General features: G+C 48.2%; 1 long non-coding RNA gene across 1 annotated transcript; it reads left to right on the top strand.

Annotated features, from left to right (window-relative positions):
* Nucleotides 1–15,752: 15,752 nt before the first annotated feature.
* LOC140387146 (uncharacterized) lies at nt 15,753–27,260 on the top strand. Its single transcript, XR_011933736.1, has 3 exons — nt 15,753–15,817; nt 16,975–17,519; nt 26,666–27,260. It is a non-coding gene; the product is annotated as an uncharacterized lncRNA (long non-coding RNA).
* The last annotated feature ends 365 nt before the right edge of the window (nt 27,261–27,625 follow it).

Consider the following 27,625-nt stretch of genomic DNA (forward strand, 5'->3'; position numbering starts at 1 on the left):
TCCAGTCTCTCCCACAAGGAGGAAACATTCTTTCAGTATCCACCCTCAGGAGCTTGCATGTTTCGATAAGATCCCCTCTCATTCTTCTAAACTCCGGTGCATTCAGGACCAACCTGTCCAACCTTTCCTCATAGGATAGCCACCCTCACCCCAGGAATCAATCGAGTGATCCTTCTCCGAACTGCATCTAATGCAATTCTATCCTTCCTCATATAAGGAGACCAAAACTGTATACCGTACTCTAGTCGTGATCCTAGTGAGTCATCCGTGCTGTTATTTATACTCTGTCCAATCTTTTGACCTGCCACTCATTTTTGTGGAATTATATACTTTTCCCTTTCAATTTGATACTATCTTTACCTTCTTCAGTTCGCAAAGGATGGTGTGTCCTTCCCTTAAAATCTTTGTTTCTCGCTGGAATGTATCTTTACTGATTATTATTACATGGTTACTGTCCTTTCGCCTAATTTCCCAATTTGTTTTAGCCAGATCTGTCTTCATGTCCTCATAATTTCCCTTATTTAAGTTTAAAACACTAGTCTTAGATCCACTTATCTCTCCCTCAAACCCAATGTGAAATTCAGTCATTTCATGGTCACTGCTACCGAGGGGTGCCTTTACTATTAACCCTGCCTCACTGCGCATTACCAGAGATGTACATCCTGCCTCTGAGTGCTAAAATGTGCTCCTCTAAGAAACTGTCACAAAAACACTCTTCTGAACTCACCTTTGAATCTACCTTTGCCAATCTGATCTTTCCAGTCTATATGTAGATTATAACCGCCCATGATTATTGCCGTACCTTTCTGACAAGCTCCCATTATTTCTCTCATATACCCCACCCTACAGTGTGGTTACTAATAGGGAGCCTGTAAAACCACCCCCACAAGTGACTTCAACGAATTCAACAACTTCAGATGATTAGCTCTACCCCACCTCGACCCCCTTGTTTTCATCCCATTTCATTTTAACTGTCTTTTATCATTTATTTACCTCTTGTCTTTCTTTATATATATTCCCTCCCCCCTATCTTATCCCTCCTTTCCTTATCTTTTCTTCCCTTTGCTTCCCCTTCCCCTCCCCCCACATCTACATCTGTCACAGTTTACCCTCTGATGTTAGTTTCTCTGCTGTTTGGCCTTCCACACCTTTTGTTCTCTCTGGGGACTGCCATTAGCACTCTTTCCCTTGGTTTCTGTGGCTATTAGCACTCTGTTCCCTTGGTTTCTGTGGCTATGAGTCATCTTTCATTCTCTCGCCCCTCAGTATAAATATTTCCCACTTTCTAAGTCTTTTAGCTTTGACAAAGGGTCATCTGGACTCGAAACGTTAGCACTTTTCTCTCCCTACAGATGCTGCCAGACCTGCTGAGATTTTCCAGCATTTCCTCTTTGGTCCCACTAGTGACTTCTTACCTTTACTATTTTACAGCTCCACCCAAACTCACTCCACATCTTGATCTTCAGAAGTAAGGTCAACTCTCTCTATTGTACTAATGTCATCCTTAATTAACGGAGCTACCCCTCCATCTCTTCCTAATTTCCTCTCCTTCCTAAATATAATGTACCCTTGTATATTCAGGTTGCAGTCTTTGTCATCCAGTGGCTGCCAGATCATACACACTTATTTCTATTTGCGTTGTCAATTCATCTGCTTTGTTAGGAATGTTACATGTATTCAGATACAGAACCTTTAGATCTGTTTTTCACTTGTCGTGCAACCTCAAGCCTTATCTACTGGTGCGCTCTTTGGTTTATACACTCTGTCCTTCCTGCCAAACTCTGATCACCATTTCACTCATTCCTACCTTGCTCTCTTGCCTTGTCTGCTCTATTTAATTTATCACATCTTCCCAAACTTGATCCCTTGCCTCCCTTAGTCAGTTTAAGGTCCTTCCTGTTGCCCTAGTTATACGTCTCAGCAGAATACTGGCCCAGTACGGTTCAGGTGAGGATTGTCCCAGTGGGACAGCTCCCATTTTCCTCAGCACTGGTGCCAAAGCCCCATGAACTGAAACCCATTCCTCCCACACCAATCTTTGAACCACATATTTAACTCTCCAATCTGATTTACCCTGGGCCAATTTGCCCATGGCGCAGATAGCAATCCAGGGATTATTACCTTTGAGGTTGTGCTTTTTAATTTAGGCCCTCTCTGCTCATTCTCCCTTAGCGGAACCTCTTTCCTAGTTCTGTCTATGTCGTTGGCACCTACACGGACCTCGTCCATTGGATCCTCCCCCTCCTATTGCACCTCCTACTGCAGGTTCCTCTCCAGCCCGAGCAGGTGTCCTGAACTCTGACACCAGGCAGCCACCTGGGCTCGCACTGTCAGCTACAGGGAACTGTCTCTATCCCCCTGACTATATTCTCCCCAACTACCACCACATTCCTATTAACTACCCCTGCTTGAAGGGCTTCCTGTACCCTGGTGCCTTGGTCAGTTCACTTATCCAACCTGCAACCATCACTTTCATTCTCATAGTAAGAAGTCTTACAACACCAGGTTAAAGTCCAACAGGTTTGTTTCGAATCACTAGCTTTCGGAGCATTGCTCTTTCATTCACCTGAGGAAGGAGCAGTGCTCTGAAAGCTAGTGATTCGAAACAAAGGCCTGTTGGGCCTTAACCTGGTGTTGTAAGACTTCTTACTGTGCTCACCCCAGTCCAACGCCGGCATCTCCGCTTCATTCTTATAGGCGTCAAGAACCTCAAACCAGTTGGACAATTGCAAAGGCTGAGGTTCCTCCACCTCGACCTGCCTAACTCGCTGTCACGCCCTTCTGTCCCGGACCCCTGACCAAATCAGGAGACCCTCTCTGAAGGGATGTGACCGTCTCCTGGTACTAAGTGCCCAGGTTTAATAATAATCTTTATTAGTGTCACAAGTAGGCTTACATTAACACTGCAATGAAGTTACTGTGAAAATCTCCGAGTTGCCACACTCTGGTGCCTGTTCGGTTACACTGAGGGAGAATTCAGAATGTCCAATTCACCCAACAAGCACGTCTTTCTGGACTTGTGGGAGGAAACCAGTGGGCCCGGAGGAAACCCACGCAGACACGGGGAGAACGTGCAGACTCTGACAGACAGTGACCCGAGCCGGGAATGGAACCATGGTCCCTGACGCTGTGAAGCAACAGTGCCCGTCCCTGATGCATTGCAGTGTCTGCGGCTCAGCCTCCAGCTCAATGGCCCTGAGCAGACAGCTCCTCAGACTGTGACACCTACTGCACCCCAGTGTCCAGGAACGCCCACACTCTGCAGCTGCAACATATCACCTGCCCCGCCACCTTGATCATGTGTTAATTTATTTATTCTTAATTAATTTAAAATTAATAAACACTGATACTCCCAGGCACCTTTACTACTGTTAGTAAACCTCACTACTAATTACAGTTACTAATAATTTACAAGAGTTTTGAAGATAAATTAGCAAAATATTCACCTCAGCATGACTCCGGGAAACAGGGGTGAAACAATGGGGTGTTTTATTTTTACCACTGGCTGCTTAACTGTGGCAATGCCTCCAGCTTAGGCCCTGGAGTATAGATTTGAATTGAACCAGCCAGTCTCTTAGGCAACTGCTCAGCCACACCCCATGAAGATTTACCTAAATTGATCCCACATAATTCGGACTCAGGGACAAGTATGTTGGCACTAACTCCCTGCCTAGGCTCATGTACAAAGAATGGGTAAGTTTCCAGTGAGGAATTGTCCATCATCCCACTGTCCTTGCTGACCTCCAGGACTGGCAGTTTCTCAATTTAAAAATCCTCAAACTTGCTTCCAAATCCTTTCAAGGCCATAACCTCTTCAAATATCTGCAACCACCTCCAGCCCCACAACCTCCTGAGAAGTCTGCACTCCTCCAAGTTTAATTTCCTGTGCATCCCCGATTATAGCCACTCCACCAATGACAGGCAGGCTTGCTAGGCCCTAATCTCAGGAATTGCCTCCCTAAATTCTCATCCTAATCTTTTAGCCCGATCCTTAAAACCAACCATTTCAAGCAAACCTTTGAAAATGAAAATCGCTTATTGTCACAAGTAGGCTTCAATGAAGTTACTGTGAAAAGCCCCCAGTCGCCTCATTCCGGCGCCTGTTCGGGGAGGCTGGTACAGGAATTGAACCGTGCTGCTGGCCTGCTTGGTCTGCTTTAAAAGCCAGCGATTTAGCCCAGTGTGCTAAACCAGCCCATTTGACCAAAAATCTCTTTAAGTGACTTAGTTTCAGATTTATGTCTAATGACACTCCCGTGTCCTTGTGGTATTTTAGGAACTAAAGGCGCTATTGTAAATGCATGCATGTTGTTGAATAATTACTGCAGGAAACTGAGCACAAATTGAGTCAGTGACCTCGGGATGGGAAGGAAAAGAATTGGCAGAAAAATACCCCAAAGCGGTTCACCCAATAGGAACAAAGAGCTGGCTATTTCCATATTTAAAAAAAGATTTACAGTGTCCAATTAATTTTTTCTAATTAAGGGGCAATTTATCGAGGCCAATCCACCTATCCTGCTCATCTTTGGGTTGTGGGGACGAAACCCACGCAAACATGGGGAGAATGTGCAAACTCCACACGGACAGTGACCCAGAGCCGGGATCGAACCTGGGATCTCGGCACCGTGAGGCAGCAGTGCTAACCACTGCGCCACTGTGCTGCCCGGCTGCTTCCATATTAATCGTTTCCTGTTATTATCTGAATGCAAAGCAGATTCAAGATGTGTCTGTGCAGAGGGATCTGGGTGTCTTTGTTCATGAAAGGCAGGAAGTTGGTATGCAGGTACAGAATGTGATAAGAAAGGCAAACGGAATGTCAGCGGTTATTGCAAAAGGACTGGAGTATTAAAGTAGAGAAGTGTTGTTGCAATTGTTTAGGTTATTGGTGAGACCGCATCTGGAATAGTGTCTGGTTTTGGTCTCCTTATCTGAGGAAGGATGTGGTGGCATTGGAGGCAGTTCAGAGGAGATTCACCAGATTGATTCCGGGGGTGAAGGGTTTGACTTCTGAGGAGAGATTAAACAGTTTGGGTTTATACTTGCTGGAGTTTAGAAGGATGAGAGAGAATCTGATCGAGGTATATAAAATTCTAAGAGCGATTGATAAAGTAAACGTGGACCAAATGTTCCCCCGTGTGGGGAATCTAGAACAAGAGGCCATAGATATAGGTTGAGATGAGGAGGCACTACTTCTCGTAGAGGGTGGTGAATTTGTGGATCTCGCTGCCCCTTAGTGCAGTGGAGTCTGAGTCATTAAATGGTTTCAGAAGAGAGATAGATATATTTCTGATTAGAAGGATATGGGGAACAGGTGGGGAGGTGCCTTTGGGACCAGGAAGAGATCAGCCATGATCTAATTGAATGGCGGAGCAGGCCCGACGGGCTGAATTACCTACTTCTGTTCCTAATTCCTATGTTCCTATGTTCCATCTAGATTAAGCCATTGGCTGTCATTGACATTTGTAGATATAATCTACTTGGTGAAATGGCTCCTGTTCATCCAGAAAATGTTTTAAAACCCCTTCAGAAACATGAAACTGAAAAAGGTTTTTATTTTCATAGCCCATTCAATTCTCAAAGCTCCACTGAACCTGAGCTGGCAAATCTGGCAAAGATAGCTGGTTAATCACCTGAAGTCATTATTGAACCATCTTTTAATTAGATATCAATAGAAAGAGAACAACTCTTTGGGGTTTCGCACTCGCTACGATAATTACCAGCCCAGAGACACTAAAGAAAAAGGTTACATCCACATAATGCCTTTCACAATCAGAAGAGTGGGAGGAGATAGTTCTGCCCTTCAAACCTGCTCCACCAATCGAAAAGATCATGGCAGATCTGACCGTGGCCTGAAGTTCACACTCTCCTTTCAACCTTCTTCATTTTATGACAACAACTGCTTATATTGCACCTTAACTGTAGTAAAGCTGTAGTAGGAGATGTTGGTAACATCACTGGACTAGTAACCCTGGTGATACAGGTTCAACTCCCACCACTGAAGTTGGGAAATTTAAATTCAATCCATTAATCTGGAATTATAAAGCTCATCTCAGTAATGGTGACCATGAAACCGTTGTTGATTGTCATAAAAACACATCTGGTTCCCTATTGTGTCTCAGGGAAGGATATCTGCCACCCTTACCCGGTCTGGCCTACATGGGTCTCCATGTTGTTTCAAAGCGCCAGGGTCCCAGGTTCGATTCCCGGCTTGGGTCACTGTCTGTGCGGAGTCTGCACGTTCTCCCCGTGCCTGCGCGGGTTTCCTCCGGGTGCTCCGGTTTCCTCCCACAAGTCCCGAAAGACGTGCTTGTTGGGTGAATTGGACATTCTGAATTCACCCTCTGTGTACCCGAACAGGCGCCGGAGTGTGGCGACTAGGGGATTTTCACAGTAACTTCATTGCAGTGTTCATGTAAGCCTACTTGTGACAATAATAATAAAGATTATCAGTTGAATCTTAACTGTCCTCTGAGTTGACCCAGCAAGCCATGCAAATCAACAGAAATTGGAGATGAGCAACAAATTCTGTCCTTGCCTGTGACATCCACGTCCTATGAAATAATAACAGAAAAGAAAATCTCAGAAAGTGCTTCACAGGAACACAACCTGACAAAATGATTGCAAATTTAACTGCACTTGTAAAGTATTCATTTTGTGGGAAGTGTTTTGGTAAGAGATGCGGTAAGATGAGATGCTATAAAAATGTCAATCTTTATAAATTCTGGACTGGAATTAATGACACTGAGGTGAATTTTCAACCATTTATTTGTGCTGTCACTGAGAAGCTCCACATCCTGAATATCATCCGATTCCACTCCTACCTCAACTCTTCAGCTGCTGAAACCCTCACCCGTGCCTTGTCACATCCAGACTTGGCTATTCCAATGCTCTCCTGGGTGGTCTACTATCTCCGACCTTCTGTAAATCTGAGGCCATCCAAATCTCAGCTGTCCACATCTGAACTTGCACCAAATCCCATCCACCCATCCATCAACACGGTGCTTTCGGGCCTACATTGCTTCTTGGTGGAGCATCCACGGTTTTAAGGTTCTCTTGCTCGTTTTGAAATCCGTCCATGGCCTTGCCCCTCTCGAAACTCTGTAACCTCCCCCCAGTGCCACAACCCTTCGGGACATCTGCGCCCCTCTCATTCCGGTGGCCTGAACAGCTCCCCATGTGGCTCAGTGTCACATTTGGTTTATGACGCTCCCGTGAAGCGCCTGGGGGCGGTTTGCTATGTCAAAGGTGCTATATAAATGCGGCTCATTGGTGTTGTGGTTACAGTGTGTTGCTATTGGATTTTATATCGGTGTCCAATGAACTGCTAATGAATTGATTTCAACAGCATGTACACTTGTCAGGTCTGGCCTGAGGAAAATAATTTTGTTTAATTAGCTGTCTCAGACAGCCGAGGGAAATAGCAGCCAGGAGTGTTTAGTATTGTTTTTCAGTTGAGCGACCCTGCGCAGAGATTTCCTTCATTTGTCAAACATCCCGGGCGGGATTCTCTGATCCTGAGGCTAAGTGTTGACGCCGTCGTAAACGCCGTCGTGTTTTACGACGGAGTCAACAGGCCCCCAGGAGCAGCGATCCTGTGCCCTACAGGGTGCCAGCACGGCACTGGAGCGACTCACGCTGCTCCAGCTGCCAATACCGGCGTCAGACGGGCGCCGCGGGTCTGCGCATGCGCGCTGCAACCGGCGTGAACTCGCGCATGCGCGCTGCAACCGGCGTGAACTCGCGCATGCGCGCTGCAACCGGCATGAACTCGCGCATGCGCGCTGCAACCGGCATGAACTCGCGCGTGCGCGCTGCAACCGGCGTGAACTCGCGCATGCGCGCTGCAACCGGCGTGAACTCGCGCATGCGCGCTGCAACCGGCATGAACTCGCGCATGCGCGCTAGCTTCCTTCTCCGCGACGGCCCTGACGCAACATGGCGGAGAGCTACAGGGGCCCGGCGCGGAGTAAAAGAGGCCCCCACCAGGAGAAGCGGGCCCGCCGATCGGTAGGCCCTGATCGTGGGCCAGGCCACAGTGGAGGCCCACCCCGGGGTTTGATTCCCGGCTTGGGTCACTGTCTGTGTGGAGTTTTCACGTTCTCCCCGTGTCTGCGTGGGTTTCCTCCGGGTGCTCCGGTTTCCTCCCACAGTCCAGAGACGTGTAGGTTCGGTGGATTGGCCATGAAAAATTGCCCTTAGTGTTGGGTGGAGTTACTGGGTCACAGGGATAGGGTGGGGGAGTGGGCCTAGGCAGGGTGCTCTTTCGGAGGGTCTATGCAGACTCAATGGGCCGAATGGCCTCCTCCTGCACTGTAGGGATCTATGATTCTGTGACCCATGTGTCTACCTTGTGAAGTGATGCGTAACGCCAACATCTCAGAGGCAAAGTTGACTGCCATTAATTTGAATGCTGGTTAAACGTTATTATGCAGCTTGAAAAATTTCAGTCTTTGGAGCTCAAGGTATCTGAAACGCGATTAGCCGCGGAAATAGGAGGGGTCTGCAGACATCTGGGGGAGGGGGGTGGAGTTCAATGCCCTCCCCCGAGCTGAGTTTGGTGGCAGAGGACGTTTAATCAGATAGGAGGGGTGAACGGGGACCCACCTCTGCCCTGGTTAAGTCTGTCTCGGGAAAGTTCAAGGGCTGCCTTCCTGCCTGGTCGCCAGTTGAAGCCCTTAAGCGAGCAATTAATGGGGCGATGTAGGAGAAAATATGCAGGCGCCATATACAACAACAACCTGAATTTATACCGCATGTTTACTTAGAGGTTTAGACAGAGCCTGCAACAAAGTAGCAGGTCATTCAGCCCAGCAGGTCAATGCCAGTTTTTAAGCTGCACATGAACATCCTCCTCCTCAGCTTCATCCCACTGGACCAACATATCCCTGTCTTTCCCCCTTGCTCGTGAAGTTTCTCCTTCCTTTCTGATTGGGTTAGTTAGCGACCACCATTATCTTTCATGTAAAATATAGTTCATTAGCAAAATGGCCTAGCACGTCACAGGAGTGGCTTATCAAAAACAACCTGACATTGACCCACGCAAGGGAGGTTGGAGGGCAACCAATCATCAAGCCTTTGGCACTGACACTGGTCCTGTAGAATGGAAAGAGTTCTGCTTTCCAACGCTGAACATCTCCCACCTTTGATGGTCTCACTGGGCAGGAGACCACATCAACAGATATTGGAGAAACGTTTGTAATCGGTGAGCTTGAGGTGAATTGGAGCCACCCAGCTTCCCCAGCTGGAGCTGTGAGTATCTCGAATCGGAACCCTTTCTCTCCAGCATCAGCCATGAGCTCAATTGTACATCACATCAAAACAAACACTGCTGTAGTTTCGATAAAGAAACACTCTTCTCATGTCTTGTCATCCATTACAGACTGAATGACTCCACATCATGTACCCTCCCTGATTAGTGCTAATTAAAGCATGTATAAAATATTGAAATCTATGCTAATATATGTTAATAACACAATTGTAGATGACACAACTAATGTAATTAGAGAAAAGTTGTCATGCATCTGATGCAAGTGATTGTGTGATTTTATGGCTATTAATTCCAAATTAGTTGCAAGATTGTTGTCGTAATCCTTACATTCACTCTGTGTGGTTTTTGGATTTGCCGCGTGTGAGGGGGTAAAGTGTGCTGCCATCGCGCCAAAAATCCATTTTGCACTAATGGTGAAAATCTGACCCCACGTGAGTCTTGTTTTGCATCGTGCGCACATGTAAAAAAGAGAATGAGTGTGTGTGAAAGAGAGAATGAGTGTTTGAGTGTATGTAAATTTGTATGAGTGAGCATGTGCGTGTCTGAGTGAGTATCGTGTGTGAGTTTGTGCGTGTGAATGTGTGTTTGTGCGCAGATATGTGTGCGTGAAGGTGTGTGCGCATGAGAATGTATGTGTGTGACTTTAAGTGACAGTGTATGTGTGTTTGTGTGTAGGTGTGAATGTGTGTGCATGCGTATAGATATGTGTGCACACGAGAGTGTACATGCATGAGAGTGCGTGTGTAAATGTATGAGAGTGTATGTGTGCTTGTGTGTGTAAATGTGTATAGTGTGTGTGTGCTTGAGTACCTTTGAGGATGTGTGTGTCTCTTTGTGAGTGTGAGAGAATGTGAAGGAGTGTGCGAGGGAGTCTGTTTGAGGAAGTGTGTGAGGGGAGTGTGTGAGGGGAGTGTGTGTGGGGGAGTGTGTGTGTGTATGTGCGTGTGCGATTGCGGGAGTGTTTGAGGGAGTTGTGGCTCACAGCCTTCAGTGACCACAGACGAGTCAGAGATGAGTGGATAACGGAAACTAGTTTTATTTTATTTTAAAAATAAATTTAAGGTGCCCAATTCTTTTTTCTCCCCAATTAAGGGGCAATTTAGCGTGGCCAATTCACCTAACCTGCACATCTTTTTGGGTTGTGGGGGTGAGACCAGCACAGACAGAGGGAAAATGTGCAAACTCCACACAGACAGTGACCGGGGGCTGGGATCGAACCCGGGTCCTCGGCGCCGTGATGCATCAGTGCTAACCACTGAGCCACCATGTCGTCCATGGAAACTAGTTTTATTACAAAGTTATAATATGTACAATACTCTCCAGACCACAGCCGGGTCTGTGATGTCGGTACCAGATCTAACCGACCTTTATATTACAGGTTATTAGAGTGTCCATGGGCTCCACACCTCTCAGCGGGGGGCTCGTACACCGCGAGGCTCATGGGAAGGCTAATTGTTTCAATTTAGGTTTATATCACAGCCCCTTAAAGAAGTCATGAATCCTAGTGTGCAAGAGGATATCCTATAAAAGATATGCAAGATATGCTCAAAAGCCCCCTCTCATGTCTCCCACTTTACACTCCCCACCTAACCCTATGCCCCCACGTACCCCCATGCCAGGTTTTACGCTTCCACCCACCCCATGTCCCATCATGCCCTCTGTGCCAAGCTCTGGCACTTCCATGCCCTTTACCCAGTGTAAATTTCTAGAAGCAATGAACAAAGTAGTATGTTTCAAAAAAAAGTTTGAAAAATAAAATCCACTGATAAACTTCCCCAAAGCTTAAAAAAAGTCTGGACTGACAGCTAATAAAAGTCTCCATTATCCAGACCCTTTGGAGTTTCAAAAACCACAAACCCTTAACACTACTTAGCTTATGCAAACAAACATTGTGAAATTGACGATAGAGATCAAAGAGTCTGAGCTGTCAATTATAATATGTTTCATCTGCGGAGCAGGTGTTCTGTTATTCTAATAAGTTACAAACAATGTGTGGAACAGTGGTTAGCACTGCTGCCTCATGGTACCGAGGACCCAGGTTCAATCCTCGTCCTGGTCACTGTCTGTGTGATGTTTGCACATTCCCCCCGTGTCTGCGTGGGTCTCATCCCTACAACCCAAAGATGTGCAGGGTAGGTGGATTGGCCACACTAACTTGACCCTAAATTAGAAAAATTAAAAATAAACAACAAAAAATGTGATGAGCAATGTATAATTTTAAGTTGAATTGGATGTTAAGAAAGGTAAAAGCAGTTTCAGTTTCATTTAGGTTTTGATTTATGAACCTTGGTGCCTGAGTGTCTGGATAGACTTGTTACTGAAAGGTTTCAAAGAACAAAGAACAAAGAAAGGTACAGCACAGGAACAGGCCCTTCGGCCCTCCAAGCCCGTGCCGACCATGCTGCCCGACTAAACTACAATCTTCTACACTTCCTGGGTCCGTATCCCTCTATTCCCATCCTATTCATGTATTTGTCAAGATGCCCCTTAAATGTCACTATCGTCCCTGTTTCCACCACCTCCTCCGGTAGCGAGTTCCAGGCACCCACTACCCTCTGTGTAAAAAACTTGCCTCGTACATCTACTCTAAACCTTGCCCCTCACACCTTAAACCTATGCCCCCTAGTAATTGACCCCTCTACCCGGGGGAAAAGCCTCTGACTATCCACTCTGTCTATGCCCCTCATAATTCTGTAGACCTCTATCAGGTCGCCCCTCAACCTCTGTCGTTCCAGTGAGAACAAACCGAGTTTATTCAACTGCTCCTCATAGCTAATGCCCTCCATACCAGGCAACATTCTGGTAAATCACTTCTGCACCCTCTCTAAAGCCTCCACATCCTTCTGGTAGTGTGGTGACCCGATCGTTTGGGTTTGTAGATAGACATAATGAAGTTCTGCGACCCCTGAAGTGAAAGAGATGAGTTAAAAAGGGGTTGGATGTTCATTGGTTTGGGAAGCAGAATAAAAAAGCAGAAAAGGCTTTACTGTATCTTAACAGCTGTGGTCCAGTGACACCGAGACAGAGAAAAATACAGACATAGATCGGGAGATTTCAGTTTGTGCGTCAGAGAGAGAAAATGGGCTTTAACGTCACCAAGGAAGTAAAACTTCAAGGCTATTGGGAGAGTAGTTAAATGAATTAGACTTAGTAAAGTGCTCAGTTTAGCAGAGGTGCTGTCGGAAAACTGAGTTTCGGAAACTAATTTGTTTGCTCTGCAGTTGAAACAGTGAGTTTAGAGTGTGGTCTTAGGGTATCTCGGGGAGAGTTGCAAGTTCAGTGAGAAGCATCATGTGAATGCTCAGTAATTCTCCAGATCAAACGTGTTTGGAACTCTGCCAGTCCCAAACAAGAAGCCTTTGTGACAAGCTAATGATAACTCTTCACTGGTTTGTGTTTGTAAAGATATTGTTGGGGTAAAGGACAGTGGGAATTTGAATCATTTTCTTTTGTTTGTATTGAGATCTTTCCACCCTATTTGGTAAAACATTGTTTACTTATTTTGTTTTAATAAATATTTTATTCTTTGTGTTACAAGTTCATCAGCAAACTCCCTTGAGTTTGTTTGGTAACTTGCCTCCATGTTTTCTGGAAATAAAAATGTTAGGATCTATCAAGCCATGTTTCACTCTGGGATCTGACTTGTCCAGTATTAACAGCAGTTTAAATCATAAGAAAGAGATGTCTGGACTCTCATTCAAGCCTCATTATGTTTGCTTGGCTGAGAGCCCAGGCATCCATTAGAATAATAAAACACTTGCTCCCCAGAGGAAACATTATTAGATTGACAGCTCAGGCTCTCTGATCTCCGTGGCCAATTTCACAATGTGTGCATAAAAATGGAACGGCAGCAGCCATTCCTCCATTTAGGTCCAAGCCTCCGCTCACACCTGCCCCCCAGCAATGACGATCTCACCTTGGCTGACACTTTCTCCTGAGACAGGCAGGCCAAGCCAGGAATTTTCCCAACTCTCCTTACTCACCTTTAGGATTGAATTCCATAGAATCCCTACAATGCAGGCGGAGGCCATTCATCCCATTGAGTCTGCACCGACCTTCCAAAGAAGGTCTAGGGGGGCTAGGCCCACTCCCCGCCCTATTACTGTAACCCTGTAATCCCACCTAACCTGCGCATCTTTGGACTGTGGGAGGAAACCGGAGCACCCGGAGGAAACCCCCGCAGACACGGGGAGGATGTGCAGACTCTGCACAGACAGTGACCCAAGCCGGGAATCGAAGCTGGGACCCTGGCGCTGTGAGGCAGCAGTGCTAACCACTGTGCCACCGTGCCGCCCAGGCTGCTGCGAGTGTGAATGTAGCTCTTTGTACTACAATTTGCAAATAATTTGTCTTTGCCTTTGTGCCAGTGGTAGAATCTACTGTTTCTTGAATGAATGAATGAATGAATATTGCTTATTGTCACAAGTGGGCTTCAAATGAAGTTACTGTGAAAAGCCCCTAGTTGCCACATTCCAGCGCCTGTTCGGGGAGGCTGGCACAGGAATTGAACTGTGCTGCTGTCCTGCCTTAGTCTGCTTTCAAAGCCAGCGATTTAACCCAGTGTGCTAAAGCAGCCCCTTCATCTTGGACCAGGGGCACTGGTGTTGCTTTCCAGCCTCATCCCTATTTTTCCTGTGTCTGCATAAAAATGGAACGGCAGCAGCCATTCCTCCATTTAGGTCCAAGCCTCCGCTCACTTCCTGATACCCCAAAGCCTGTCCACGATCTACAAGGCACAAGTCAGGAGTGTGATGGAATACTCTCCACTTGCCCGGATGGGTGGAGCTCCAGCAACACTCAAGAAGCTGACATCACTGACGAATAGTGGCAGCCGTGTGTACCATCTATAAGATGCACTGCAAGAACTCACAAAGTCTCCTTAGGCAGCAGTTGCCAAACCCATGGCCACTGTCATCTAGAAGCTCAATGGTAGCAGATACATGGGAACCCCACTAACCAGAGCCTCCTCTCCAAGTCACTCACCACCCTGACTTGGAAATATATCGTCGTTCCTTCACTGTCATTGGGTCAAACTCCTTGAATTCCCTCCCCAACAGCACAGTTGGGTATAACTACGCCACATGCACTCAACTGTTCAAGAAGGCAGCTCACCACCACCTCCTCAAGGACAACTAGGGATGGGCAATAATTGCTGGCCTAGCCAGCAACGCCCACATCCCGTCAGCAAATTTCTAAAAAACCAATGCACCTTCCCTACCCCTCCTCAGAGGCAGATTCTAGCAGGGGAAATTCAGGGGCAGGGCTGAGAGGAGCAGGAAGGGGCAAAGGTTCCAGATTTCCACCACGTCTTGCGTAATAAACTGCCTCATAATTTCCCTTCTGAACGACTTTGCTCTAAACTTTATAACCCCTTGTTCTTGTCCACAGCAGAGGCAATAATTGCTGCTCGTCTAGCCTATTCAACCCTGCTTCAGAGCACCCTCTTCGAACCAGAGCAGCAGGCCAGATAGCAACTTGGCTGCGCTTGGTCCGGCTGTGACTTACTTCTGAAGCAACTAATCAGCGGGCAGGAGGTCTGGGAGTACGGAGCTTGAATATTGGTGAAAAGAAGGATATATTGCTGAACTGTTTACCCTTGAGCACATCATGATACCTGACATCCTTCTGTTTGTCTTGATGTGTGGAAGACAAAAATCTTCAACGACATGTCCCGCTTCCCGTACCAGCCTCCCCAAACAGGCGCCGGAATGTGGCGACTAGGGGCTTTTCACAGTAACTTCATTTGAAGCCTACTTGTGACAATAAGCGATTTTCATTTCATTTTCATTTCACTTTGCAGCTGTTAGCAGGACGTCGTGGGGTCAAGTCGTATTCCAGGGATTTGAGCGCTGGGATACAGTGGCCGTGGAATCGTTTACATCAGCCTTGGAGAGCAGAGTCCGCGACTTAACATCGCGTCACAAAGACGGCTCCTCCGGCAGGGCGGCACTCCCTGGGTGCTGCACCGGGAGCGTCAGACTAGATTTTGTACTGGGGGCAATGAGAATGTCGTGGAAAGTGGATTCCAAACTGAATCGCCCAAGGAGGGAATTCTTCGCATGAAAGAGAGGGAGGTGAGGAAAGGATTAACTTTGGCCAAAGGAGCAGCGAGTAAATTTGTAGATGATTTTTGTTTTTCACTGAACGATCAGGAGGTGGCGGTTAATTTTTCACCGCGGATTAGCTGCAAGGTGGCATCACTCTATGGACCCACAATACTCGCAGTAACTGATTGCACAGAGCTTACATTGCAGTTTAATCAGACTGGCAATGAAGCGTGATGAGCAATAATCCACATTAAATACACAGGGCGTGAGAGTCTTGTACAACGTGTTTATAGCTCAGTTGTGGCTGGTCAGTTCTCATACACTTACTCAGATGTTAGGTTTAATTACCAATGTCGCATTGATTGCAGTTTAAACTCAAACAGCCACATCGACTTTAAGAAGCACGAAATGTCATTCTGCCAAATCCGTGTGGCGTTTTTTTGTGGATATTAGTGAGCCAGTTATCTGATGCTGTAGATAAATACATCCTGTTAAATGTAATGTGAGTATATCTTCTGGGCAGCAGCGTAAGCCAACGAGGAGAGAACACAAACCGGTCGTGCCTCGCTCCCATCTCCGCCATTTTTAGAGAGTCCGAAAGGAGACCATTCTTCCCGTCTAACCTGTGTCAGCTCCACCAAATAGCTCACCAGTTAACCCCATTCCTCTACCTTTTCCCCATAGCCTTGCAAATTTTTTCCCTTGCATTTATTTATCCATTTCGCTGTACAAAGTTACGATTGAATCTGCTTCCACCAGACAGTCAGTCAGTGAATTCCAGATTACAAATGTCTCCTTGTGTCCTCTCTGCCCATTGTCTGAAATCTGCCTTCCCCCCTGGTTACTGACCCTTCTGCCACTGGAAATAGCTTCTCCTTATTTGCTCTATCACAAATCTTCATATTTTTCCAACTCCTCGAATCTCCCCTTCACCTTCTTTGCCCTCAGGAGAACATAGAACGATACAGCGCAGTACAGGCCCTTCGGCCCACGATGTTGCACCGACATGGGAAGTCAAAAAACAAAAGCCATCTAACCTACACTATGCCATTATCATCCATATGCTTATCCAATAAACTTTTAAATGCCCTCAATGTTGGCGAGTTCACTACTGTAGCAGGTAGGGCATTCCACGGCCTCACTACTCTTTGCGTAAAGAACCTACCTCTGACCTCTGTCCTATATCTATTACCCCTCGGTTTAAGGCTATGTCCCCTCGTGCCAGCCATTTCCATCCACGGGAGAAGGCTCTCACTGTCCACCCTATCCAACCCCCTGATCATCTTGTATGCCTCTATTAAGTCTCCTCTTAACCTTCTTCTCTCTAACGAAAACAACCTCAAGTCCATCAGCCTTTCCTCATAAGATTTTCCCTCCATACCAGGCAACATCCTGATAAATCTCCTCTGCACCCGCTCCAAAGCTTCCATGTCCTTCCTATAATGCGGTGACCAGATGGTGCTAAGTTGGCATGGGAACGAACCTCACTTCTCCAGGCAGCTAATGTCCCTTATCAAAGAACAAAGAACAATACAGCACAGGAACAGACCCTTCGGCCCTCTAAGCCTGTACCGGTCATGATACCGCCCTTGGCCAAAACCCTGAAGAACAAAGATCCTTGACGCCGTTCTAGTAAATTGCCTCTGCGTTCTCTCGCAGGTCTCCAGATCCTTCCTGAAGTGTGGTGTGCAGAATTGGACACAATGCCCCAGCTGAGGCCCAGGCCCGGAATTTCCTCTCACTCGTGGTGCAAATCGCAGGGCTGATCAAAGATTCTAAGACCCGCCACTGAGCCCAGCGTTTTCCACCTCTGCGGAGGCAGGACTGGAGTCAGGCCGGGGTTCATGCATGTGTAATTCGTGGAGACGGATAGCCATTTAACTCAGCAGCTGCCTTCACTGAAGTGGTACTTTGGAAGAACAGGAATGTAGAATCCGGAGTGTGCAGCTTAGAACGTGGAAGAAGAGGTCTGAACTTTGTGGGTGCATTTGGCTAACCTTAGGAGCGATAAGCTGCCCAGCCCGACTCCTATTTCAGGACTCCTATTCCACCTCGTCCAACCGACAATCCAACCTGCGAGTGGCCATTGTTAAAGGTCGGAATAGCCAAGCGGGAAACCTCCTGACTCAGTGAACCAATGGCGGATATCTTGGCCACAATGAGTGATTTATAAAGATTTAGCGTTAGCGATATGTTTGGAAGAGGTAAGGTACCCTTGAGGGTTGTTAAAAATTATGCACTTTTTATGCACACAATCATTGAAAATGTAAAGCTGTCAAAGAGTTTCCTAGCTGTCAAGGAACTGTCAGAGAACTGTCCAGCTGTCAAACCTTGCCAAAGCTATTCAGGAAGCGTCAAAGCTGTCAAGGAACTGTCCCAATATACTGGGTGAATTGGCATGAATGAGGTATGGGCAAAGTGTACTGTGTGGGTGGCATGGGTTGGTGCTAAGTTGGCATGGGAGTATGGTGTGTTTGTAGTGGGGCACTAAGTTGGCATGGAGGCCATGGTGGTTGGGTAGAGGGTAGGGGCATGTTTTGGCATGGATGGGGCATAGGGAGCATGATGGGAGGGTTGGGGGATTGGGAGTGTGAGGGGTGACTGCTTGTTTTGTTATTTTGTATTTATTTAAACAGGGTGCCGGAGCAGCGAGGCAGGGGCCATGAGCGCGTCCCACCTCCGCAGCCAGCAGCCTCTGCACTTGTTCTGTGGTCACTCCTATTCCAGCCTCTCCCATGACCGGCCTGTGGACAGTCATTGTTTTTTTTTAAACAAACAATTTTATTGAGGTATTTTAGGCGTATAGAAAAAGTGACATTGTACATTACAAAAAAAAGAAGTCAAGACACAAATTAAACATAGTGCAAACCACGGCTCTGTTCATGCACGGACCTGCCTCAACTTCCCCCTGCTCTACTCTACTGTACCCTAGCCCCCGCCCCTCCCCCCGCTGACGCTTACTCCTCTGCGAAGAAGTCAATAAATGCCTGCCACCTTCGGGCGAACCCTAGTAGCGAACCTCTCAAGGCGAACGTGACTTTCTCTAGGCCAAGAAACCTCGCCAAGTCCGATAGCCATACCTCAGCCCTCGGGGGCTTTGAGTCCCTCCATGCTAACAGTATTCGTCGCCGGGCTACCAGGGAAGCAAAGGCCAGAACGTCGGCCTCTCTCTCTTCCTGGACTCCCGGATCCTCCAAAACCCCAAAGATTGCCAGGGGCTGTTTAGCACACTGGGCTAAATCGCTGGCTTTGAAAGCAGACCAAGGCAGGCCAGCAGCATGGTTCAATTCCCGTAACAGCCTCCCCAAACAGGCGCCGGAATGTGGTGACTAGGGGCTTTTCACAGTAACTTCATTTGAAGCCCACTTGTCACAATAAGCGATTTTCATTTCATTTCATTTCATTCAGGGCTCATTACCAACCTAGTTTTCAATACCCGGGACATGACATCTGCGAATCCCTGCCAATACCCCCTGAGTTTAGGGCACGACCAGAACACGTGTACATGGTTAGCCGGCCCTCCGCGCATCTATCACACTTGTCCTCCAACCCGAAGAATCTGCTCATCCGGGCCACTGTCATGTGGGCCCGGTGCACGACCTTAAACTGGATCAGGCTGAGCCTGGCGCGTGTTGCGGTCGTGTTTACTCTGCTCAGGACTCCTGCCCAGATACCATCCTCCATCTCCCCCCGAGCTCCTCTTCCCACTTATGCATCAGGTCTTCTATCTGTGTATCCTCAGCTCCATTAGCTCCTTGTAGACGTCTGAGACACTACCCTCTCCCACCTCTCCCCGAGAAACTACCTTGTCCTGCCTCCCCTTCGGCAGGGGAGAAGTGGGAAGGACGGCACCAGTCTGCGTACAAAATCCCGCACCTGTAAGTATCTAAAATCGCTCCCTCTCGCCAGCCCAAACTTCTCCTCCAGCGCCCTCATGCTCGGAAAGCTCCCTTCCAGGAACAGATCCCCCATCTTCACAATCCCCGCCCTCCTCCACAGTCGATATCCCCCGTCCATGTTCCCCGGGGCAAATCGGTGGTTGCCGCAGATTGGGGTCCACACCGATACTCTTACCTCCCCTACATGCCTCCTCCACTGGCCCCTGATCCGAAGAGCCGCCACCACTATCGGGCTGGTGCAGTACCGTGCCGGCAGAAGCGGCAGAGGTGCCGTGACCAGGGCTGCTAAGCTAGTGCCCCTGCACGAAGCAGCCTCCATCCGCTCCCAAACCGACCCCGCACCCACCATCCATTTCCTTATCATCGCTATGTTGGCCGCCCAGTAATACTTGCTGAAGTTCGGCAACGCTAGCCCCCTTTCTCCTCTGTTCCTTTCAAGCATCACCCTCTTCACCCACGGGGACTTCCCTGCCCATACAAATCCCAGAATAATTTTATTCAGCCTCTTAAAGAAGGACCGCGGGATAAAGATGGGGAGACACTGAAAAACAAACAAGAACCGCGGGAGAATCGTCATCTTAACAGTCTGCACCCTCCCCGCCAATGACAGCGGGAGCGCATCCCACCTCCGGACCTCCTCCCTCACTCGTTCCACCAGTCGGGACAGGTTGAGCTTATGCAACTTGCCCCAGCCCCACCTGAATCCCCAAACATCAGAAACTCTCCCCCACTAGCCTGAACGGCAACTCCTTCAGCTGACTCTCCTGCCCCCTCGCCTGAATTACAAACAACTCACTCTTAGCCATGTTCAGTTTGTACCCGGAGAACCGGCCAAATTCCCTCAGGGTTGCCATAATACTGTCCATCCCCACCATTGGGTCCGATACATATAACAGCAGATCATCTGTATATGACGAGACTCTATGTTCCACTCCCCCCGGACCAGCCCTTTCCAGCCCCGAGAAGCTCTCAGTGCAATTGCCAGCGGCTCTATGGCCAGCGCAAACAGCAGTGGGGAGAGAGGGCAGTCCTGTCTTGTCCCACGGTGCAGTCTAAAGTAGTCCGATGTCGTCCTGTTCGTCCTGTCGATGAACCCCGCCCCGAACCCGAACCGTCCTAGTACCTCCCACAGATAATCCCACTCGACCCGGTCAAAAGCCTTTTCAGCTTCCATGGCTACCGCTACCTCTACCTCCCAACTCTCCGGGGGCATCATAATCACGTTGAGCAGCCTCCTTATGTTGCCCACCAGCTGCCTCCCCTTTACAAACCCGGTTTGGTCCTCCGCAATTACATCCGGGACACAGTCCCCAAGTCTGGTCGCCAGAATCTTGGACAGTAACTTGGCGTCTACGTTGATCAACGAGATCGGCCTGTGTGACCCACAGGCCTCCGGGTCCTTATCCCGTTTCAGAGTGAGCGAGATGGTGGCCTGCGACATCGTCGGGGGGTAAACTCCCTCTGTCTCTTGCCTCGCTAAAGACCCTGACCAGCACCGGCCCCACTATCCCGGCAAATTTTGTGTACAACTCCACCGGATACCCGTCCGGCCCTGGGGCTTTACCCGACTGCATGACCTTCAGGCCCCCCAATACCTCTTTGATCCTGACCCGGACCCCCAGTCTGTCCACCAACCCCCTCCCCACTCTTGGGAAGGTCAGTCCGTCCAGGAATCGCCTCACCCCCCCCTGTCCCCCGGGTGGTTCCGAAGTGTACAGCTTCCTATAAAAGTCCCTAAAGACCTTGTTCAGCCCTGCCGGGTCACCCACTAGATTATCCTCCCCATCCACTACCCTCCCTATTTCCCTGGCCGCTTCCCTCTTCCTTAGTTGTTGCGCAAGCATTCTACTGGCCTTCTCCCCATGCTCATAAATTGCGCCTTTTACCTTTCTAAGCTGCTCTACAGCCTTGCTGTAGTCAGCACCCCAAATTCGGCCTGCAGCCTCTGTCGTTTCCTGAGTAACTCTGGCCTCGGGGATTTCCCGTAACTCTTGTCCGTCCGTAGAATTTCCTTAATCAGTCGGTCCGTCTCTGCCTTGTCTGTCCTGTCCCTGTACGCCCGGATTGAAATCAGCTCCCCTTTCACCACTGCCTTCAGTGCCTCCCAGAGCACCGCTGCCGAGTCTTCTCCAGTATCGTTCCCCTGCAGGTAATTCTGCATGCATTTCCTCAGCCTCTCACACACCGCCTCGTGCGCGAGTAGTCCAACTTCCAGCCTCCATGGTGGGTGCTGAAAGCTGTCCTTACAAAACTTCAGGTCTACCCAGTGCGGAGCATGGTCCGATATGGCAATTGCCGAATATTCTGCCCCCACCATTCCGGCCAGCAGGTCCCTATTCACAACAAAGTAGTCAATTCGGGAATACACCTTGTGGACGTGGGAGTAGTCCGAGAACTCCCTCGCCGTCGGCCGGCTAAATCTCCACAGATCTGCTCCCCCCGTTTGCTCCATGAACCCTGTCAGTTCCTTTGCCATCGCTGGCAACCTGCCCGTTCTTGAGCATGACCGGTCCAGGCTCGGGTCCAGGACTCTATTAAAGTCCCCGCCCATGATCAGCTTACTCGAGTCCAAGTTGGGGATCTTCCCTAGCATCCTCCTAATAAAATCCACATCATCCCAATTAGGGGCATACACACTGACCAGGGTTACTCTCACCCCTTCGAGCTTAGGGGTAGCACGGTAGCACAGTGGTTAGCATAATTGCGTCACAGCTCCAGGGTCCCAGGTTCGACTCCCGGCTTGGGTGACTGTCTGTGCGGAGCCTGCACGTTTTCCCGGTGGGTTTCCTCCGGGTGCTCCGGTTTCCTCCCACAGTCCAAAGATATGTAGGTTAGGTGGATTGACCATGCTAAATTGCTCTTAGTGTCCAAAATTGTGTTTAGTGTTGGGTGGGGTTACCGGATTATGGGGATAGGGTGGCGGTGTGGGCTTGGGTGAGGTGCTCTTTCAAAGAGGCGGTGCAGACTCGATGGGCTGAATGGCCTCCTTCTGCACTGTAAATTCTATGACCAGCTTACCCCTCACCATAACGAACCTGCCACCCACATCCACGACTGTGCCCTCCGCCTCAAATTGTACCCTTTTATTAATCAGGATCGCAACCTCCCTCGTCTTAGAATCAAGCCCTGAATAAAAGACCTGACTGACCCAGCCCTTCCTTCAGCTAACCTGGTCTGCCACTTTCAGGTGCGTCTCCAGCAACAAGTCTACGTCCGCCTTCAGAACCCGCCGATGCGCAAACACACGCGCCCTCTTCACTGGCCCGTTTAGCCCTCTAACTTTCCAGGTGATCAGCCTGGTTGGGGGGAACTTCGCCCCCCCCCCCCCCCCCCCACCTTTGCCGATCAGCCATCCTCTTTCCTTGGCCAGCCCCCCCCCCAGCCATGTGTCGCGCTTCATCTGGTCTGCCCCCTGACTGGCTCCACTGGACAGTCATTGTTAAAGGTCAGGTTAACCGGGCTGAGAAATCACCCTACTCGGTGAACTCAACCTGGGAGTGAAAACCTGAGCCATGATGAGTGATTTATAACGATTCAGCATCATTGCTTCACTTTGGTAGTTTATTTAGTTGTAGTTTTCTAAAGGTCATTTTCACAGCTTGTCAAACATACACAAGAAAACATTGGTTTATTATGAGTTACCAGTAAGGGCACTGTCCCATCATTTAGTTAATAAATACATCCCCATGTGCGATACTGAGACACACAAACGCAGGAAATTCCAATTCCCTGATCTCCTGGAAACCAAGTGTGAGCATCTATCTCTCAGAGACAATTCCTCTTCTTGTGCCCGTTGAATCTCTGCACCCCATCAATTCCCCCACCACACCCACATCACCAGTAAAGAGCTGCATTTATATAGCATCTTTTACACCCAAAATACCCCCCCCCCTCCCCCAAGGCGCTTTGTAACAAAGGAAGTGCTTTTTGAAGTAGTCACTCACTGTTGTAACATAGGAAAGCCAGCAGGCACTTTGAACACCCACAGCATCCCACACACAGCAATGTGTTCATGTCCAGAGACACATGAACACGAAACGTTAAACTCTGTTTCTCTCACCACAGATGCTGCCAGGCTTGCTGAGTTTTTTCCATTTTTGTTTCCAGCATTCGCAGTATTTTGCTTTTATGGTGAACAGTGAGGTTGGTTCAAGGATAAAGTCTGGCGTAGGCACCTGGGAAATCTCCCTTCCTTTTCTGCCCACAAGCGCGATCCGGCCAGCCTGAGGAGGACGGAAGAGCCTCAGTTTAACATCACGTTTGTCGTGTTAATCACCCTGGGGTAACACGGACTGCAACTGGATGCAGTTGTACTTGAAAGTAGACTCCAAACTTTAGTGTTGGTTCAATACGCTTTATTGAACTTGTTAAGCAGTGCACACAGTTCGCTGTGGGTTTGACACTCTACTAATCTAAACGTGCTTACTATAACTAACTAGACCAGACTAGCTCTGAGCCATGTGTAGAAGGTGCTAACTGATATATACACCCTGACTGTCACTACAGTTGTCACCAGTGGAAAGAGGCAGAGTGTTGATGCCTCGTGTGTTTGATAGTGGGAGACCACCTTCTAGTGTTCTGTCTGGTGATTGGTTGTGTTCTGTCCTGTGTGTTGATTGGCTGGACTGGGTGTCTGTCACTGCCTGTCTGTATCTCATTATGGTTTAGCACACTGGGCTAAATCGCTGGCTTTTAAAGCAGACCAAGGCATGCCAGCAGCACGGTTCAATTCCCGTACCAGCCTCCCCGAACAGGCGCCGGAATGTGGCGACTGGGGGCTTTTCCCAGTAGCTTCATTTGAAGCCTACCTGTGACAATAAGCGATTTTCATTTCATTTCATGTGTATGAGTGCATATCATGACAACGTTCAATGGACACCTCCAGCGCTGCTGTAATCCCTCAAGCTCCGCGTGAGCAATTTCAGCCTGGCTGTTTAAGCCACGGTTGCTGGGGTGAGACTTGAACCCACAGAGTTCTGGCTGAGAGCTGGCAGTGCTACCACTAAAGCTACAGCGGACAGTGATGGAAGCTAGAAAGCCTGAGCAGTCAAAATGCACAATGCTGAACTGACAAAACTCCCACTGCACCTTGAGTTAATTAACGTCGCTAACCGTGTTAGTTCAGCTTCCTCGTATTTTTCCAGACCTTGTCTTCTGAACTCTCTCAGCACCATGATAACTCAGTTGGATGGATTCCTCTGTGGCGTCTGCCGGGTTACCCAATGGTTCAGCAGGGCACGAATCTTCTCAATGTCACAATTTTAACGATCTGTCCATTCCGATACTACAGTCGATCAGCTGGTAATTGCATCGCGCAGTGTGGAATGCAGAGTAGGAAAAACAACAAATTACATAGCACCTTGAACAAAGTACAATTGGCACTTCACAGAGCAATTATTGAACAAAATCTGACACTGAGTCATATGAGAGCAGGTGATGAGAAGCTTGGCAAAGGAGGTAGGTTTCACAATTAGATTAAAAAGAAGAGGGATGGACAGAAATATATGGACAGCCTATATAAATTCTGTCGCTACAACAGCAGGTCAGAAGCTCGGAATCCTGCGGCAAGAAACTCACCTCCTGACCCCCCAAAGCCTGTCCACCATCGACAAGGCACAAGTCAGGAGTGTGATGGAATACTCTCCACTTGCCTGGGTGAGTGTGGCTCCAACAACACTCAAGAAGCTCAACACCATCCAGGACAAAGCAGTCTGCTAGATTGCTACCCCTTACATCAACTTTCACCCCCTTCACCATCAACACACAGTGGTAGATGTGTGCACCATCTGCAAGATGCACTGCAGGAACTCACCAAGGCTCCTTAGGCAGCACCTTCCAAACCCAAGACCTCTACCATCAAAATACCATCAAGATTGACAGCAGATGAATGGGACCTCCACCACCTGGAGGTGCCCCTCCAAAGGTCATAGCTTAAGGGGAGATGGTGGCATCGTGGAAACAGCACCGAGCTAGTAATCCAGCGGCTAGGGCTAATAAAACATGAGTTCAAATCCTGCCACGGCAAGTGGTGGAATTTTAATTCAATCAATAAATCTGGAATATAAAGTTAGCCTCAGTAATGGTGACCACGAACGCCTCCACCTCGTGCGCGAGGTTGGGGCTGATACAGCTGAAGCTCAAGGACGAGGATGAGCCGATTCTTTGAAGGGGTAGAAGATGTGTGTGAACGTGTGTGAACCCTGCAAATCACGTTCATATGTTTTGGTCCTGTCCAAAGCTGGATGATTACTGGAAGGACGTTTTTAGGGTAATCTCTAAAGTGGTGCACGTGAAACTGGACCCGGGCCCTCGGGAGGCCATATTCGGGGTGTCGGACCAGCCGGGGTTAGAAAAGGGTGCGGAAGCAGATGTTGCAGCCTTCGCCTCGTTGATCGCCCGAAGGCAGATCCTGTTGGGATGGAGAGCAGCCTCTCCACCCTGTGCCCTGGCGTGGCGGGGGGACCTGCTGGAATTCTTGACTCTTAGAACATAGAACATAGAACAATACAGCGCAGTACAGGCCCTTCGGCCCACGATGTTGCACCGAAACAAAAGCCATCTAACCTACACTATGCCATTATCATCCATATGTTTATCCAATAAACTTTTAAATGCCCTCAATGTTGGCGAGTTCACTACTGTAGCAGGTAGGGCATTCCACGGCCTCACTACTCTTTGCGTAAAGAACCTACCTCTGACCTCTGTCCTATATCTATTACCCCTCAGTTTAAAGTTATGTCCCCTCGTGCCAGCCATATCCATCCGCGGGAGAAGGCTCTCACTGTCCACCCTATCCAACCCCTTGATCATTTTGTATGCCTCTATTAAGTCTCCTCTTAACCTTCTTCTCTCCAACGAAAACAACCTCAAGTCCATCAGCCTTTCCTCATTAGATTTTCCCTCCATACCAGGCAACATCCTGGTAAATCTCCTCTGCACCCGCTCCAAAGCCTCCACTTCCTTCCTATAATGCGGTGACCAGAACTGTACGCAATACTCCAAATGCGGCCGTACCAGAGTTCTTGAGAAGGTTAAGTTTGAACTGAGGGGAAGGATGGAGGGGTTCTACAATTCATGGCGTTATTCATTATGCACTTTCAAGAACTGGATAACATCGAACATTAGTTGGGGGGGGGGGATTGGGAGGGAGGGAGGGAGGGGGGCAGTGTGTGTTAATGGTGACTATGGGTGATCCCTGATTCCTTTTTGTCATTTGTGTGTGTAAACATGCGGGCTAATGTCTGGGGTTTGGTGGGAGGACGGGATCGTTGTTATTGATGTGGGGATTGATATATTTGTTACTGATTATTGTTTATTGTTGGTGGGTGTAAATTTGGGAGAAAATGTGAAAAAGGAGGAGAATAAAAATAGTTCAAGAGAAGTAATGGTGACCATGAAACTAGCATTGACTGTTATAAAAACCCGTCTGTTTCTCTATCATGTCCTTTTAGGGCCTGGAATCTGCCATCCTTATCTGGTCTGGCCTACATGTGACTCCAGACCAGCACTGCGGGGGGACCTACACCACATGGACTGTAGCGGTTCAAGAAGACAGCTCACCATCTCCACCTTCTCAAGGGCAACTAGGAATGGACAATAAATGCCGGCCCAGCCACAAACTCCCACATCCTATTGGATGAAAAAAAGACCAATTGGGAAATCTGGAACTCTCTCCCCGAAATGACAGAGTATTCTGGATACAACTGGAGTTTTAAAGGTTGACACCGACAACATTTTAAAAAATAAAGTTGGAATATAGTTGGGGTTGCGGAAGAAATGGAGCTGAGTTGCTGATTGGCCAAGATCTGATTGAATGGTGAGCAGGCTTGAGGAGCTGAATGGCTGGCTCATCAATGTGAACTCTTGTCGACCTAACTGTGCCTAAATTGGCTGCTGCGTTTCCTTCAAACAGTACTTCATTGGCTGTAAAGCACGTTGGGACATCCTGAGGTTGTGAATGGTGCTATATAAATGCACGTCCTTTCTTTTTCTCTCTTGCTCTCATTCTTTCTATCTACCCTCATGTCAGCATTTGTCAAACGAAAGAGGCTTTTTCAATCGACAAAGTTTGCCCACGGGCAGTTATTACAATCAGTTAGAATCAACAGCAAAGGGAGTTCCTGACACATGTAATTCCGTTAACAGCTGTCTACTTAGATGTAAAATGTCCTGCTAAAGTGGAATTGACTCAATATTATTAATCTCGTTCCACTCGATAACATTATTGTCATTTTACAAACTACAGAAAGGCTGTTTGATGCACGCTGCCTGCATGGTGCTAGTACTTGTCAAGCTTACAATCGTGGACTTGCTCAGAGTAGAAGTTGTCTCCGACCTGATTTCCTCTTGTGTTTTTAAAGTTTCGCCTAACACTGTAAGGTTTCTAGTTTCAGGTCATCTCTGATCTTGGG

This window comes from Scyliorhinus torazame, chromosome 12 (assembly GCF_047496885.1).
Source record: "Scyliorhinus torazame isolate Kashiwa2021f chromosome 12, sScyTor2.1, whole genome shotgun sequence".
In the NCBI taxonomy this organism is placed as follows: Eukaryota; Metazoa; Chordata; class Chondrichthyes; order Carcharhiniformes; family Scyliorhinidae; genus Scyliorhinus; species Scyliorhinus torazame.